Below are 14,985 nucleotides of genomic sequence, written 5' to 3'. Positions count from 1 at the left end.
TAAGAGGATCAGCAGCTAATGTAGTTCATGTAAGAAAGAAGGTGCATAAATCCCATATAGATTATAGCACCTTGAAGGTAGTTAGGAAGATAAGACTAAGGCCTTGTAGCTTCTTTTAGATACCTATATATACTACTTGTGAACTTTGGTGAGATTTGAAACTCTTCATCTCTTAGGCAAGTTATCTTTGAACTAAAAATTATTCACTTAATTTTTTTATTATTTATCTTTTATCTTTAATCTTTCATAACTTATTCATAGTAATTTGGATTTATATATTTCTTACATTTTTAAAAGAACAATAAAATTACCTTTCTAAAATTTTATTTTTTAATTTTATTTTTTATTTTTTATTGGATGAAAACTCAGTGAATAAATTGTGATTAATTTTATTGTATACAATTACTTGATTGCTCTTGTTTCACTTATTTTTGTATTATGCTTCTTTTATTCTTGTTCTCGCAAATTCTACTTCATACCACCAATTTCAAACAACTCTTAATTGAGGCAATCTTATAATTTGGATTGAAAGTTAGAATTTACTTTTATGAAAGATTTTATGCTTTCTTCTTTATATATTCTTAATTAAGAGCTATTTTGCAATATCCTATAGGATCTCCAAGATGTGTTGACTTTGTAAGACATATATCTTAACTTATAAGGTAAGTTTTCTATACATATGCCACATAATTAACTTGTTCGACAAGCTATCAATACATGGTTAAATTATTGATCAAGTTCATATCCTACCTATCAATTACAAATACATGTAAAGTCAAAGCAATGTCTATGAAGCTTCTAAGAAGCTTTTTTAAAGAATATTATAAAATAAATTTATTTTTACCTACTTCTATTTAATCATATAGATTAATATTTTAATAAATATGTATGTTTGTGATAGTATCTTCCATTCTAAGGATAAGTTCCTTGAAGAGTGGTCTTTATATGTTGAAGAAATCTAAGATGTAACAAATTGTATGTGCTATATATTTTGGTCTTAATTCTTTTTGAAGATAGTTGATAGGTCTTCTAAGCCATCAATAATATCTCATACTAGGGCGAAAAGATTATTCTATTATTTGGTCATTGTTGAGGCCTTTGTAACTTCCTTCAAATAAAACATTTGGAATACCGTCAAAAATTATTCCTACAACTAATAAAATTATTAAACACCAGAAGTGTCTTCTAAGGTTGTAATATCAAACATGTTATATTTTTCCATCTATTTGAGACAAGACATGTTATTTTTGAAGATCTTCAGCTTAATTACGTTGTATTGAAGGTTGTGACAATTACAATGTCTTGTTTAGTAAATCAACAAATAAAAGCCTTTGAGTTGAATCTGTTGGTTGTTGGTTCTCTATTTCCTTAATGCCACAAATATAGAGAAGTTATAAACAGAGTTACAAGATAGGATGTTATCTTATTTAGATCTTATTTTTTTTATACTAAAGATTTGCTATTCTTTATCTTGATTTTGATGGATGTTGTCAATGAAAAGTTTCAACTCTCTTTACTACATTTGCAAGATTCATTGCTAGCTACCATGTATGCTTATTAATATCATATCTGTGCTAATGAACAAGATATTTCAACCTATTTTGGCACCACGGTCATATTGTAATTGCTTATAGTATGTGAAAATTAATTAAGAGATATAATATGTTTGTAAGTCTTGATGTAGATTAGAGTGGTTAGTAAATAAATTTAAAGAGAATTGATATAGAAAAATTTATTTGGAAATTTATCTATTTTGATTATAGTGTTTATATTATGTAGGATTTAGATATTTAGTATAAAACTTAAGAGAAGGTTGGAGTCTAAAGATGAAGGTCTAAACTATTAGGAGGCTTATTGAGAGGGATGAAAGTAAGGCATGGTTGGATGAAGGCAAGGAATGAAGATCTTCATTCCTATTGGTCGAAGGCCATATCCAATGGACTTCAAGGAGGCTGCCTAAAGCCTTATTAGGGATTAGGGTTTCACCTTTGGGGGCATTCGAGCTTTGGAGGCTAGGATCAATAAGTTTAAGATTTTGGATATAATTTGGATGAAGAGTTTGTGTGATTTCGAGTTTTTATGAAGGAGATATAGGTGTTCAAAATTAAGGTATCAAATTTGTACCTACTGTCACTCTTTGAAGCCTAACATATGTATATGGAAAGCAATAAAAGATCAGTGATTAGAGTTAGAAAGAACACTTTCTTAACTACAGTTTGTATATAATATTTGATGAATTTCAAGTCTGGATGAAGGAGTTATAAGGCATTGAAGATAGCACATATAATTCAAAGGCAATAAGTAAGTCACATTGTTGATAGTAATGGTTGGAGCCATATCTTGAGTTTTTAGAAGAAATTTTTGGCTAAATATTTCTATAAATATGAGTTATTAGGTTAGAAAGCTATATATCAAATTTTCATGGTATTTGAGTACTTATTTTGTGAGATATGAAGAAAATAATACGTGGATGTATATAAGCTAGGGTTTAAAACTACTATTAGGATTTTGGTGATATTTCAAGATCCGTAATGAATTTGTAGTTAAATTTTTTTGTGGTAGTTTTTGAAAGTATATCAATACTTTATGTAAAATTAAGGATTGTTTGGACGGTCCAATCATGAAATATGAGCTGTTGAAGTTCAAAAAACATTTCTTATAAGGATATATAAGGTTTTAAGATACTTTATCATATATTTGGATGTTATCTTGGTACTTGGGCTTATGTATTGATGTAATTTCTCTAAAAGGAAATATGTTATATATATATATATAAACTTGGTACTTTTATATCTTAGACTTGATTGAGCATTTATTGGCAGCTAGAAGCCCAGCGCTTTCTTGAGGCAAACTTTCTCTACCCCGATACCGCCTTCAATCTAAGGCTTCTTTTACCTTGAATTCTTAATTATTATTCACTTCTATAAAAAAAGATATAATTTTTCTTCTTCTCATGATATTCACTATCTTATATGGATCAAGAAGAGATATGTGAAATATGAGATGGATCTTCATAGACTCCAATAGATATAATTGATAAGCAAAAAGATTAACTTATTTATAAATAAAAAAAGGTCCAAGCCTATGATAGTCTAACTTGCCATAAGAAAAAGTAGTCTTGATATTATGACAAAGTAATCATATCTTATCACTCATGTTCAATTGTAGTTATTTCTTGCAATAGGTATTTACATTGATCTTTTGCCATTCTTAAATTTCTTTTAATTACACCTTCATTGTTATATATAATTTTGATAAAAAATTTACCAAATATTTTGTTGTAAAATTATCAACTTTTAAAAAGTCAAAAGTATCAAGTCATGGATGATAATCATAATTGGTAAAAAAAAGGTGTTTGTTAAGTAAAAGATTGTATTAAATTATTATATGCAAACTTTATCAATGGCAAAATAATTTTCAATCATCTTTATGATAATTGGTAGTATACTTCAAATACTTTTGTAGAACTTGATTTACCTATTTTGTTTGTCTATCAATTTAAGAATGAAAAGCTGAAGAGAGCTTTATATCCACCTTTAGAAACTTGAAAGGATTCTCTAAAATCTTGATATAAATTTAGTCTCTCTATTTGATATAACATCCTTGACAATCTATGATAGCAATAGATGTTGTCAAAAAAAAGCTTAGCCATTTCTTCACCTATGATAGATTTTGTACATGGTATAAAATATGCCATCTTCATAAAATAATCTTCTATGACAAATGTAAAATCATACAAATCTGGGATTAGAAGATCTATGATAAAATCCATGGAAATGGAAGACCATAGTTGTTTTAGATTATATAATGGCTGAAGAAGTCTATAATATTGATAATAAGGAATTTTGGATCTTGAACAAATATCACATGATTCTACAAAATCTTTGACTGCCTTCTAGATTTGAGGCTAATAAAAATCTCTAGATATTAGCTCCAAAGTCTTGTTGTATCTAAAATTTCTGACTATTGAAAAATCATGATGAGCTTGAAAAATACGTAATTGTGCCTTGCCTTCTAGAATGTATAATTTTTCCTTGAAATAAAGTAGGTTGTTCTTGAACTCAAACTTAGAAGTATCATAAGATTTAAAAGAATTATTCTTGATATTATGGATAAGAAGATCAGAGGAAATACTTAATTGAATTTGCTTGATAAAGTTTGAATCAATAATCAATGTTGATTTTATTACTCAGAAGTGAAAATGCTTCAGCTTCAAGATAATCATTTTTTGTTAATTAAAAGATACATCTTGTTCATTTGGTACAAGATAAAAACATTTAGGAAGGACATCCAATAAACCTTATTATTTTTTGGTGTGAGGATAGAGAGAATTTTCCTTTAGAAAGTACTTAGCTTTTTATTGTTACTAATTGTTCAATTAAGTCTCAAGATAAAAAAAATAAAAAATAAAAAATAAACAAACAAACAAAAATTTTATATATAAAATTATCCCTATAGGAGCAATTATATCATTACATAAGTCCTCAGTACCAAAGATTACCAAAAATGTGATAAAAATATTATAAAATCTTATATATCCTTAATATAATTTTTTTCTAAACTTCAACATCATATATTACATGATCAAACCATCCAAATAAACCATTTTTTTTTGTAAAGTATTAATGTATTTTTAAAAACTACCACAAAGAATTTCAATTGTAAATTCATTATGGATCTTGAGATATTGCCAAAATTCTAATAGTAGCTTTAAATCCTTACTTACATATATCTATGTGAAATTTTCTTTATATCTTATAAATTAATTAATAAAATACCATAAAATTTTGATATATAACTTTTTAAGCTAATATTACATACTTTTAAAAATTTTGAGCCAAAAATTTATCCAAAAACTCAACATATGGCTCCAACCATTACTATTAATAAAATGACTCACTTACTACCTTTGAATTACATGTACTATCTTCAACGCTCTATAACTCTTTTAAACAAACTTCAAATACAAAAATTCTTTTACAAAAGACATAGGCCTTCAAATCACTCTTATGATTCTATCTCTTAATTTCCAAAATCTAATATAAAACTCCTTGTATACTCAAAAGAGCAAAAATATGTCTTAAAAAGACACTTAAATTTTAAATGGCTATAATTTCATCATTCTAATTCCAAATCTTTTAAAATTTATACACAATTTATTTTTAAAATCTTAAAACTTATAATGTTAACTTCTAATTTTCAAATGCATCTTTTGAAGTCACCAAAATCTTTGTTATGGTCGTAGACAATCTATTAAATGCCTATTAGGCATGGCCTTTGACTAATAGGAATAAAAATCTTCATCTTTTGCCTTCATCCATCTATACCTTGCTTTCATCTCTCCAAATAAGTTTCTTAGAGGTTTGAATCTTCATCTTTGAGCCCCAATCCTCTCTTTAAATTTTATACTAAATAGCTAAAACTTATATAACTTAAATACTATAATCAATATAAATAAACTTTAAAATAAATTTTCTTACATCAACTCTCTTAAATTAACATACTAATCTTTATAATGTACATCAATACTTATAAATATATTATATATTTTAGATAATTTTTATATAATATAAAAAATTATAATAAGACATTAAGTTGATAATCAATCTTGAAATCAAATCTTGATAAAGACATGCTCCAATAAGCTTGGCGACGATTCAAAATACATATCAACATGAAGTACTTGAGATTCTTGTTATTTGTATACATGGTCATTGGACTTAAAGCACCTTCTAGATAATGACATCATCCTTAAAATAAATCCACAATTGCAAGGAATTTTTTTATCATGGATCTCATAATTAATTTCCGCTATTGATTTTTTTTTAGAATATAAAGCTACTAGATGGATTTTGTTATGTAATACCATTTGTAACAATACTGCATCTAAGGCAAAGTCTAATACATTTGTTTCCATAAAAAATGCTTTAGAGAAGTCAACAAGATATAAGATTGGTGCAAAAATAAATCTTTTTTTTAAAGCATCAAATAATACTTTGGCTTCTTTATTCCACTCAAGTTTGTCTTTACAAGTCAAATGTATAAGTAGAGCTACAACTTAAAAAAAATTCTTGATAAAGATCCAATAATAATTAACAAAGTCCAAAAAGCATTATACATCTCTTATTGTTTTTGGAATCTTCCAATCCATGATAATGTGGACCTTCTTCAAATCCATCATCAGTCTTTTGTTCAAAATGATATATCCTAAGAAATTAACTTGAATAGTGTAGAATACATACTTTTTTAATTTGGCATATAATCTTATATCTCTAAGTTTTTTTAATACTTGATAAATATGAATTTCACACTCTTTTATGTTTTTGAAGTAGATTAAGATGTTATGCAAATAACAGATGACAAAATCATCAAAAAACTCATAAAAGACATCATTCATTAGATGTTGAAAAGCAACTAGAGCATTTGTGAGTCCAAAAGGCATGACATTATATTTAAAATATCCATACCTTATTTGAAATATAATTTTTTATTCATCTCTTTCTTTAATGCATATTAAATTATATGTTCCTTGTAGATCTATTTTTATATTGATCATTACTTGATTGAGTTGATCAAAAAGTTTTGAAATCAAATATAGATGATATCTATTTTTGATGGTGATCTTGTTGAGTCTTTGATAGTCCACATACATTTATAGAGATCTGTCTTTATTCTTCACAAATAAGATAGGAGCCTCAACTAAAGATTTAGAATAGAATTTAAAATTTTTGGCCAAATTCTTATCAATATACTTCTTGAGTATAATCAACTTACTTTGTGATAGGCTAAAGATTGGTCCAAATATTGGTTGAGCTCTTTCTTAAAGATCAATAGAATAATCATAAAAATGATACTTTGGAAGAATATCTACATTCTTCTTTTCAAAAACGTCCTAAAAATCTTAATATAGACTAGGAATATTACTTAATGTCTATTCACCATCAAAAATAAGTGTAGCATATATAGCAAAAAATGACACTTCTTTTGTAGTATGCATAAAAGATCTTGTACCCATTAGTAAATATTTTCATATATTAGACTTATATATTTCTACTTAGTTTAATAAAATTTTGAATTAAACTACCAAAAGAATTAAGGTTATGAGAAATCCAATTTGTCTCAAAATTATATATTTTTAAGCCAGATAATCCTAAAATAAATGAATTGGACAAAGATCTTATTACATTAAATATTACTATGCTATTATGATGTTTAATTACTAAATTTAAAGCAATAGTCTTATGAATAACATTTCTAAAAGATAGCAAATAAGCTTGACTTCTAAATGTATGGATTTGATTTTTTTAACTAATAATATTTCTTATTTTTTGAAAAAATCTTTATCTATAAAATAGGTTGAGGCTCTTGAATCTAATAAAGCTAAGATTTTGTAATTTTGTGGTATCAAATAAACTTCTATTGTAAAATAAGGTGAGAGAAGTAAGGAGATAATATAACCTTAACTATGAATTATGCAAGATTCCAACTGCACAAATCCTATTATAGCTGAAAAAACTTATTTTTTGATACATTGTCTTCTTTGGTAACCATGCTTCTCATTTTTTCATTGCATTATTTCTTTGGACAATGTTAAGTAGTATGTTTAGCTTCTCCAAAATATATGCATAAACCATCTTGATATTATTAAGTATTTTCCTTTTCTATAAAGAATTTAAAAATATCATATCAATTTGCATTGGTTTTAGCTTTAATGAATAAGTTTTTGAAAACTTGAGAATTACCATCATTATTTGACTTTTTCCTCTCTAGCCAAGTTTTTATTCTTTATGTCTTTTAAATAATAAATTATTACATGTAATGGCTTGAGCAATACATTATTCCAAAGATTTTTCCTTTGGCATTGTCACTAATAAATCTTTGATATTGTTCTTTAATCTATATCAAAATTCATTGATAAGGGCTTTAATATTCCAGTCCATATTGCAAGTGAGGTTTTGAAATTTAGTAATATATATGGTAGCTAACCATGATCTTTGCTATAAAGATAAGAGATTCATCTCTACTACTCTTTCTTGATCACTTTTTCAAAATGCAGCTATAAATGCTTATAGGAATGAATTCAAATTATAAAAGAGTAACAAAATTTTTTCCATTAAAGGTAAAAATTAAAAGAGAGCACTTCTTGATAGAATTGCACGTATGAATCTAACTTGAATAAATCTATTACAATATTAGAAGAGATGCAACCTTAGATAGAGCTTGACTTGTTATAGAAATCCTCAAAATTTTGATTTTGTTCCATTAAAATTTTTAAGCATACTAATCCATGTTCCCATCATATTTATAAAAACAAAATGTTTTAGATTTGATTGTAAGGTCGATCTAATTGCTTCCTTCAACTATACAACTTCTTGAAATAGAGTGTGAACTTCTTCCATAGGCATAGGAATAGTTTTTCTATAATTCACATTAGAAGTACATGAGATTTTATTTTTAGAATATTACAAGCTCATAAAGATTTACAATAGTTACAAATCTATTTTCACTTCCATTAAATGTAGCATCTATAATTTTTCTTTCTATAGATAATTCAAATAAATTCAAAAAATTAAATTAAAAGAAGATAATATGTAACCTCTAATATCAAATAAAAATTTCTATAAAAAAGGATAAACCACTTTCTTTAAAAAAAAAATTAGTGTTAGAAAACAAGATTATTTGTTCAAAGGTGGATACTCCAAAACCTTCAAAATATAATAAAGAAGTGGGACTCATTCCTAAAATAAGATAAAAATAATAAATTAGCATTCTTGTCAAATTGTCACAGACATGAATCTTGAAAAAATAAATCCTTAATATATTCTTATGTCATTCAAAGAATTATAAAGTTACTCAAAGATGATATAATATTAAATTAGAATGGCTATTACAAAAGACAAGAAAACTAGAAAGTCTTAAAACAAGACTAAAGACTAGAAAGACATTGATAAGAATGAAGAAGGCTTCATTCTTGCTTCCATATATACTCTTAACTAAGAGCCACATAGCCACATCCTATAGGACCTCCAAAATGTGTTGACTTTACAAGATATGTATCTTAACTTGCAAGGTAAGTTTTCTATATGTACGCCACAAAGTTAGCTTATTTCGCAAGCTACCAAGACATGGTTAAGTTATTGATCAAGTTTCTATCCTAACAATCAATTACAAATACATATAAAGCCAAAGATGCATTTATGAAGCCTCTAAGAAGCTTCTCTAAAAAATATTATGAAATAAATCTACTTTTATTTACTTCTATTTAAACATATAGATAAATAATAGAATAAATATGTATGTTTGTGATAGTCTTATCAAAATTGTATAGTTTTTGAAAATTTGTTAGGTCTTCCAGTTAGTACACAATTACGGCATACTCATTTACTTCAAAATGACTTCTCTTGCCCCTATCTACAAGATTCAAAAACTTCTTTGGAAGCATAAAAAATTACAAAAACAATAAAAAAAATATGATCATAGAATGTTAAGTCGACATGTTAGATCAACTTGATATCATTTAATATGTTTTTGTAATAAATAAAAAAAAATTGTCTCAAAAAAGCATTAGGCCTCTAGTTTCCACTAATTATTCAAATAATTTACAAATTAATAAAATACAAAAATTATTTATAGCTTGCTCTCATGAAGATAATTACATCAAATATACAAGTCTTGGATGGACAAGAGTCCTCTAGATGTGACTAGATATCCTAAAACCACTTCTATTCTTATAGAGATTCCTTTTAAATTTGTAACACCCAATAACTTCCAATCTATTTGTGTAGTTGGATTCAAACTTCTCTACAAGTTAAGTTATAACTTTAACTACTTCTACAAAAAAAAAAATCAATTGTAGATTTGTTATAAATATTAAGATATCACTTAATTCCTAATATATGCTAAACATGTCAATTTTTACACATGTACATATTAAATCCACCATATCTTATAAATCCAATATTCAAATACCATAAAATTTCATATGCAACTTTTTAACATAATCATCTACACTTATAGAAATTTTGAGCCAAAATTTTGTTCAAAAACTTAAGATATGGTCCAAATCAAAAACTTTATAAAAAAAATCACTTACAAAATATAGTTGTGAAGCATTAACTTCCAACAACTCTTTTTTTCTTGTTTCAAATTGGAATTTATCAGTTTCTTTATAAAAAATGTAGTTTCTTAAGTCAACTTTTGAATCTCACTTTCCAATCTCCAGAAGCTTTTACATAACTCCTTATATTCATAAAAAATGTGGTTGTAGGTATAATTTCAAGAACCTAATTTGAAGTGCCCATGTTTCTTTCATAAAAACTTTAAATTCCTTGATTTTTGCACAAAAATTGTAGCCTTCAATACAAGTTAATAAACCCTAATCTTTGAACCTCAAATTTCTATTTCAAAGTGGCTTCAAATCCCAATATGGTCTTAGACAATATCTTGAAGTCCATTGGATATGACCTTCTATCAATAGAAATAAAATCAGCCATTAACTTGCCTTATCTATCTACATGGAAAGGCCTAAAAATCAAAATATTATACCTTTGATACCAAAGCCTCTCTAAATTCTTTATTAATAAATTCTACGACTTTTATTTTTAATTACAAAACTTAAGCACAAACTTTAAAAAATTAAATAAGTATTTATTTATTTATTTATTATATTATTAATTATAGCTCAATTTTTTATAAATTTTTATATTATTTTTACATATTATGCTACTTTCCAATATAATAATATTACCACCATATTAGGTTATATTTCATAAAATATTTAAAGATAATAAAGCTTAAATGGTGATATTTTAGATTTGATATTTTTAGTAATCTTAAAAATATTAATATTAAATTTTAATTATTTGGTTTTGTAAAATTGCCATATTTGAAACTTCTTAATATTTATGCTCAATATGTATAATACATTAATTTAGGTTTTTTCTTTATTTTTTTTCTATAATTTTATAATCATAATTTATATTAATAATCCTTTATATTATTTATGATAGCATTTTGATGGTATTCTTTTTTTTTTTATAATTAATATCAATAAAATTAATATTTAATTAATTTTATTTTTTAAATTTTAAAAAATTACTTTTACAATTTTATACAAAAGAAAACCATCAAATTTTCTAAATATGTTTTGATAGCTAAGATTATATAAAAAAAAAATAATGATTAATACACATTTAAATAATTAAAATATAATAATCACTAAAACAAGCTTAGTTTTTGTAAAATAAATTTAATATTACATCCAATAAATTAAATAATTTTTTTAAAAATATAGAATATTTTTTTATCTAATAAAAAATTTAACAAAACAAATTTCATAATCATTCAAAAGATACAATTTTTATTTTCTTCAAATTATTATAATATAAAAAATTGAGCATAAATTTTTATCTTTTATATTCTTCAACACTATCTAATGTATTGATGTTAAAAAAGATTTATGAATAAAGAAACAAAATCAAAATAACTACAAATAAGGAAACAATTGTTTTTGCTTAGATGTCAAAAGAATATGGAATTGATTGTGATTGCAAAAGTTATGGTCATTACAAAAAATCTTTTCTTCATAGTCATTCATTTGTACAAAAGAAAATTTCACATCATTTTTTGAAAGATTCTATTCAATGAAAAATATTTTAATTTTAAAATTTGTAGTTCTTTAAAATGTGTACTTTGCAGAAGTGATTAATTAAAGACAATTGTAAAGCAATCAATTATTGAACTCAAAAAAGTAGTATATTGCATTTTTCATCAGAAAATCTTTTTATTAGGCTATATTACATAGTTTTAACAAATAAAACAAAGAAAAAAACCATATTTCCCTATTTCTTATTATTTTGATTTTATTCCCTTATTTATGAATTTTTCTTGATATTAATATTATTTAAAGATATAATTGATAAAAGCCTTGCAAAAAATAAAATATTAGAAAAAGAAATCATATATTATACGAAGTAATAATGTTGTATTTCTTAAAAAGACTTAAATTTCTTAAATAAAGGTCTTATTACAAATCTCAATGTATAAACATCTTCAATTCTACTTTTTCAATAATGACAATTATATGTACTTAAAATAATTTTTTTACAAAATATTTATTTCAAAATAAAAAAATAATCCATATATGCTACAACACTTAAAGTTATGTAAATTATTATAGATGTAAATAACAAAAAAAGAATATAATCAATAAACATGAACATATGTTATAAAAAATAAATACATAAATATTAATAACAAATATGTGACACAAATAAAAAATAATTATTTATACAAATAACCATAGGATAATAAAGTAGTATAATCAAAATATATAGTGATATATTAATATCTTGTTTATAATTATACACACAATAAATTTTAGCATACATGCATATTTCAAAATAATTACATATTTAATCAAAATAAAAAAATTATGCATAATATGCTATAACTATCAATAATAATAATACTATAAAAATAATTCATTAAATCATACCATTATTAAAATCATTATTTTCATGTTACAAAAAAATAATATACAACATTAAAAAAATCAAAAAATATAAAGTTTTTCATTAAATCCAGATCAAAATAATAAAGCTATAAAATAGAATTATGCATATAATACTAATTATATGGAATATATATATATATATATATATATATATATATATATATATAACCATAAAATATGAATTACAAATAAACACATATAAGATGGATGATATTAATAATAATATATATGTGTCTAAAATATAATTAAATATTACAAAAGACATTATTATGATTAATATTTTTTGATGAATATTTTTTAAAATCAAGAACACAATTATTTGATAATATTAATTAATCTTATAGAAAATTAGCAAATACTACCACTTCTACTTTATTCACTTTTTAACAATTGATGAAGTAGAGGTTATTATCTTTGAGGCATTAGGCAACATGTTGTCCATCCAATGTCTTTAATAAACATCTATTCTTATCAAATTGAATCTTACAACCATGTGATACAAGTTTATTGACTAAAAAGAGGTTCTTCTTCATCTTTGGTACATGTAAGACTTCTTTCATCTAATCCTCTTGATTTGATCCTTTACAACAATTTCCACAACAATGGATCCAATTCCAATTGCTTGTACCATGTCATTGTCTCCCAACTAAACTTTGGTTCCTAGAATTTATTCATAAGTATCAAATAAGCATTTGTATGGTGTCATGTGCTTAGTAGCACTTGAATCTATAATCTACTTGGACACAAGAGCCATGGAGGTTCTTTCACTGGCCATGAAAGCATAGTCATCTCCATCAAAGTTATCACAAGCATTGTTTGCATTCTCCTTGTCTCTTTTCTTGACTTTGTAGCAATTCCTAGCAAAGTGACATATTTTTCCACAAATATGGTAATTTTTCATGTTATTTTTTGAATTATTTTATTGGTGAGAATAGCTACCTTTGCCTTGTTTTAAAAGTATAGCAGAATCATTACTTTGAAGCTCCTTTTCTTTCTTCTTGATTATTTCATAGGCAAGGTTTGATGTGACATAATTCAAAGTAAGCTCCTTCATGTTAATAGACTCCAATTCCACAATGAGGTAGTTGTAGGACTTAGGAAGGCTTATGAGCAATGTCAACATAATGTCTTTATCATCAACTTGCTTGTCAACAATTGCTAGTTGGTTTGTAAGTGCTTTTACCTTGTTGACATAATCCATGAGATCATCTCATTCTTCCATCTTTATCGTTAAGAAGTCCTTCCTTGTCCATAGAATGTTGGCAAGGTTTCTACTTTTATAGATGTTGCAAAGAGTCTTTCATGCTTCCGCTAGTCCATTGTAAGCAATTACATGTGAAAAATTGGTATTATGCAAATTTGATGCAATCATATCAAAAGCCTTCTTTTCACAACTTTTTTTTTTATTCTTTTTTACCTTGACATCAACATTGTCACTTGGAAGCTCTTTACTTTCATTTATAATATCCCAAAGCTCCAATGAAGCCAACAAAAGCTCTATTTTCTTCTTCCAATGGTAGAAGTTGTCACCCCTAAACTTCTCAATGACTCTCAAATCCTCACCTTCACTTCGAGCCATGTCTAAAAAAAGAGGTGTATTAAAGCAAATCAAAAAAAGAAAAGAAAGAGCTCTCAAAATCAACAAGAAAAAGTTGCTGCCTTAGAAATCCAAAATGCCCTCTTGATGAGTGAATTATTGATATCACTCTTTAATCACTCTCAACTTCACTTGAATTTTCTTTTTATAAGTCTTATACTCTATCTAAACCTCTTGTACAAGCTTTGCCACTCCTCAATTACCTCTCTTCTTTCATAAAATACTTCTAACCTCACAAAATACTTCTTGTCACTATAAGAGGATCTCAAGGAAAGTTTATTATATAAAATCATAATGTTAGATCACAAATGGTATAAATCAGCAAAGAAATACAACACTAGTGTTTTAAAACATCATTCTAAGGTATCTAACAACCTCCAAGATTATCAATGCACTTAACAACAAGTAAGAGCAAAACTACATCAACAACTAAATGCAACGATAGAAGTAGATGATATCAAATTCTAATATTAGCAAAAATCAAAAGATCTACTCTTCATAACAAATAAAACTTCAAAGAACTTCAAAACTCACAACTAAAGGTGAGTGGTCCCATAATCTATTGAAGAACAAGCACTGTAAAGTTACAACACTTAGCATCAACAAGGTTGTATACAAAGAGAGTATGTAATAAGATATCTCTCATTTCCAACACTCAATACTTATAGATGGTGGTTGCTACCCTAGAAGACAATTTCTACTCATTAACTTGTACATACACAGCCTTAGGATCCTTTGGCATCTTACTAACTATAAAGATATTCTATGTCAAATACTAATTACTCTTATCTAGTCTTCGGATATTCTCTAGTTCATACTTTATTCTCTTGATTTTGACTTTTGGTCCTTAACCTCATTCTATATCTATAAGATG

Source organism: Physcomitrium patens, chromosome 1 (genome assembly GCF_059467195.1).
Source record: "Physcomitrium patens ecotype Gransden chromosome 1, ASM5946719v1, whole genome shotgun sequence".
In the NCBI taxonomy this organism is placed as follows: Eukaryota; Viridiplantae; Streptophyta; class Bryopsida; order Funariales; family Funariaceae; genus Physcomitrium; species Physcomitrium patens.
Note: the sequence above shows the minus strand (reverse complement) of the source record.